We start from the raw sequence: 4660 nt of genomic DNA on the forward strand, positions 1-4660 counted from the left end.
GAGGAATGCAGCCCACCAGATCTGTTGCATGTCTCAATCTCCCACAAATAGGTTTTTAAGTTCAAACCCCCAAAAGCAGCTATCTATGTGGAGGGGGAACTTCAAACCTCACTGAATCATGTACCTAGTGTGCGTTTCATTGTATGTAAATCATACATCACTTTTTAAAAAGTAAAAATAAAGTCCTCTAACTTTATCCTGTGTCTTCCTCTAGCTGCCCATTTCTCAACTCCACTTCTGAGCAAAACCAAAACAGTCTATACTCCATTTTTAATTTCTCTCTTCTTAATTTCTCTTAAATTGCTTTTAAAAAGATCTTAGGACTCCATCACTTCTCTTGTTAAAAAAAAAATCACCAAATCACTGAATCCCAAGAATACTTATGAGAACTACCAGCAACCAGCAGAACACCTGACATAATTGACTACTTCCTGCCCCTTCAAACACTTTCATCATTTGGCTTCCAGACACATCATCCCCCCAAGCTATCCTTCTCAGTCACAGAGGCTTCCCTACTGTTCCCTGAACAGTACATTCTGCACATTCTGTACTTGCCATTCCTCTGNATCACCAAATCACTAAATCCCAAGAGTACTTATGTTATGAGAACTACCAGAACCAGCAAAACACCTGACATAATTGACTACTTCCTTCCCCTTCAAACACTTTCATCATTTGGCTTCCAGACACGTCATCCCCCCAAGCTATCCTTCTCAGTCACAGAGGCTTCCCTACTGTTCTGAACAGTACATTCTGCACATTCTGTACTTGCCATTCCTCTGCGTGTTAACACTATTCCTTGAGATATCTACACTGCTCACAAATTCATTTCTTTTATTTTCTACACAAATTCGGGCAAACAGGATAAACCAACAGGAGCTATTTTTGTTTGAAAACCAAAATGATCTAAAAAGACGAGTATAGGGTCCTATTCTCTTAGGTCCTTGTTTCATTGTTAGGAAGGCACAGAGGGGAAAGAGACGTCAGAACAACCAGAGAGATCAGAAGGACCTCCTTTAACGTGTGATTTAGTTACCTAATACTGTATGCATAATTAAGAAATGCTGCTTAATACTAAGCATGGAAACTTTCGGCAGAAAAGTAATGGAAAGTATGCTGGGCTTTGGGAATCCAGTAGAGCTCGTTGGAATCTCAAGTTTCCAGCTTATTAACTATGAGACTTTGGACAAGTTACTTCACTTCCCTGAGGCTCAGTTAACTCATTAGTAAACTAGGGTTGAGAACTTTACTTTTTCATTTTTAAATATTTTTTATTAATTTATTTGAAAGAGACAGAGAGATAGCATGCATGAGCAGGGGGAGGGGCAGAAGGAGAGGGAGAAGCAGACTCCCTGGGAGCAGATGTAGGACTCAATCCCAGGACCCTGAGATCATGATCTGAGCCAAAGGCAGACACTTAACCGACTGAACCACCCAGGCTCCCGGGTTGAGGACTTTAAAGTGCTTAGCATAAGCCATGCCACTAAACCATGTCTGGCACCTCCTGAGTGCCCCGTACACTGAAGCTTCTGTTATCACAGCCCAGGCTGGGGGGCGGGAAGTGTGCCCCAAATCAGGCCTGATGTTGCTGACCTCATCTCCTTTTCACTGTCTGGGGGAAATTCTTGCTGCTTTCTATCACCAGGACATAATGAGAGTAGACACATCTAAAGATACTTTGATCAAAGGAACTTTGTTCTCTGGCATTTCTTTTAAGACCATCTGTGACAGGTCAGGCAGCTAATGATAATAAGTTTTGTCTGGTGGGGTGGACAGGGAGGTTGGTGAGCAGAGCCAGGACTCTTCAAGAGCAAACACGTGTTGCGCTTATGTGAAAAGAACAGGTCACGAGACACAGCAATCCTGCGTGTGTGGACAAGTCCTCTGGAAGAGATTTCATGATGTTGGTGGCACTGCTTTACCTTCACCAACAACTGCATCCCCACTCCCTCTCCACGGGCATGGTGACTCCCTAGTAGGTAGTGTGTTGGAATGGTCTGTCCCAAAATGAACCCCGAAGTAAACAGGCAAATGGAGCTGGATGCCCCGTGGATCCTTCCTTGTCTACCCAAGGAAGATCCAAGCCCAACTGGGTTGAAGGAGCCGCACCTGGCCAGTCGGAGAGGGGGGGCGGTGCTCAGTTGCCTACCCAGGAGGTACACGCTCCATCCATTTGTGATTGTTTTATATACACAAACCATTGGTACACACTTGACTTCATTCAGTGTAGACAATCAGCCTGTACATAGGCAGGGCAGTAATCATTAAGCTTATTTATCAATGAAGACAAGTCCAGGCAGTAACTGACTCACCTAGGGGCATGCACACCTGGAGTGACAGGAAGGCTGGAACCAGAATCCACCACATCTTCTTATCAAGGAGCCCTCACACCTTTCTCTGCCTGGCTTCATGGGTTGGTTAGGATTAGGTCAAGCTGTGAGTAGTGGAGACCCAACCACAGAGTTAAGAAGGTACCCCACCTCCTTCATCAAAAATCAAGAAGTGCCAAGGGGGCAATTCAAGGCTAATATGATGGATCCCTGGTCATCAAGAATCCGGAGTCTTTTTACTCCACTGTCCTAACCTGGATCAGTCCTCATTGCCCCAAATGGCTGCTGAACAAACCATTGCATTAGCACTCTGGGCAGCAAAGAAGGAGAAAGGGAGGAAGAAGAGTTCATCTCTTCCCTTTTTAAGGGGTCTTCCCGGAAGTCCCACACAACACTTCTACTTAAATCTGATTGGCAAGACTTAGTTGCAAGGGAAGCTGGGAAATGTAGTCTTTTATTTGGGGAGGCAATGTAGGCAGCTAAACTCAGGATTCTGTTACTAGGGAGAAGAGGAGGAGGAACACTGAGGTAGGCCACTGGCAGCCTCGGGCCGTATTCCCTGCTCCCTTTCCTTTTGGTGTGACAGTCATCTGCTCATCAATGTTCCAGTACCTTCTATGTGTGGTGGAAGAGGGATACCAAAGAAAATAAGCTCGGGCCCTCGAGGCAGTCAGAGTCTGATGGTGGGGGTACCTCTCAGTCAGTGAGATGTTAGAGGTTTGGGGAGTGGGGGCTCTGAGTCTAGGGCCTGGAGAGAGTTACAGAAGATGGCGCAGGGACCAGAGGAAGCATGGGGATCTCATCACAGGGAGAGAAGGCCAAGCCAGGCAGGAGTTTGAACGAGTGTGCTGAATCTACCCACCTCACCCTCAGGCAGGGGGTGTGTGAGTGAGTGTGTGTGTGTGAGAAATGAGTGTGTGACCATGGCTGTGACCATGTGAGAATTGTGAGTACAAGTGTGAGGTTGTGTCTGAGAGAGGTGTGTGTGTATGAGATGTGTGTGTGACCATGAGTGTATGTCATGTGAGAGTTGTGTGTGTGACTGTGTGAGAGCTGTATGTGTGTGAGGTGGGAGAGTGTGACCATAGGAGAATTTTGTGTGTGTGAACTTATGTGTAGGAGTGTTGTGTGTGTGAGAGACGTGTGCGGGTGTGTGAGAGAGACTCTTTGTGAGTGTGTAAAATGGCGTGAGAGTTGTGTGTGTGAGACCATGTTAGAGTTGTGTGTGTGACCATGAGTGTAGGCGGTGTGAGAGCTGCACGTGTGACTGTGTGAGAGTTGGGAGTCTGCGAATTTTGTGTGTGTGAGAGATGTGTGAGAGACTGTGAGTGTGTGAGACGGTGTGAGAGTTGTGTGTATGAGATCTTGTGAGAGTTGTGTGAGTGTATGTGTGAAATGTGAGTGTGTGTGAGAGTGTGTGTGAGGCGTGGCGTGTGAACATGGGGTGCGTGTGTTGGGTGGAAGGGGACGGAATGACAGGAAGATTGGGCGTGAGGCAGGGCCCGGACGGAAGAGGACAGAAGGCTCTGGGCTCTCCGCACGCAGAGGAAGGAAAACGCTGGGGGACCAGCAGGAAGACACCTTCCTGTTTTAGGGTGTGGAGGCATCACTTGTCCCACCGAGGGGACAAAACCGTGCGTGTGACTTTTCAGGCCTGACTGCAGGCAATTGCAAGGCTCTACCCCTCAGGCCCCACGGGGGGAGCTGCCCTCCCCACACCGGGCGTGGTGACAGCCGGGGCCCTGTGATCTCTGACAGGTCACACATCTGCACCCTCAGCTTGGCACCTTCATTCCTGGGCTCCTTGGCCTGGGTTTTCAGGCTCCTCTGCCGAGACGTCTGTGAGGAAGGGGAAGGTTTGGGGACACTTTGCCCCTCTGACTCGGTCCCCAGTACTTCTTCACTCCTAGGCCCTCCTCCTTGCCTCCCACCCCACACCCTAGGGTCCCTAAAACTGCCAGAGCTTTTTGTTCAGTGAGTGCAGCAGCTCCCGGTCTGTGCAGATCCACTGACACCTGACCGGGGCTCGAGGGGGACAATGGAACAGGGCGAGCTGGCCCTTCCTCAGGTTTAGACTCTCACTTGTGCCATCTCGTATCCTCAGAGTAAGTGGTTAAAGTCCTAACTCTTCCATTTTGGGCTTGTTGCTCAGGTCAGCTACTGTGACACCTGACAGCTCAGCTCTCTCCCAGCTCGGCTGAGCTGCTGACACCCACAAGCACCTAGAAGCAGGGAGACACCGCAGAGGTCACAGGGGTTGAGCAGGGAGGAAGGTGCCTCCGTCCGAGGGGAGAAGCAGAGGCAGACAGGATTGCAGAGCCCGGTCCCCT

The sequence above is a fragment of the Ailuropoda melanoleuca genome, chromosome 1 (genome assembly GCF_002007445.2).
Source record: "Ailuropoda melanoleuca isolate Jingjing chromosome 1, ASM200744v2, whole genome shotgun sequence".
Taxonomy (NCBI): Eukaryota; Metazoa; Chordata; class Mammalia; order Carnivora; family Ursidae; genus Ailuropoda; species Ailuropoda melanoleuca.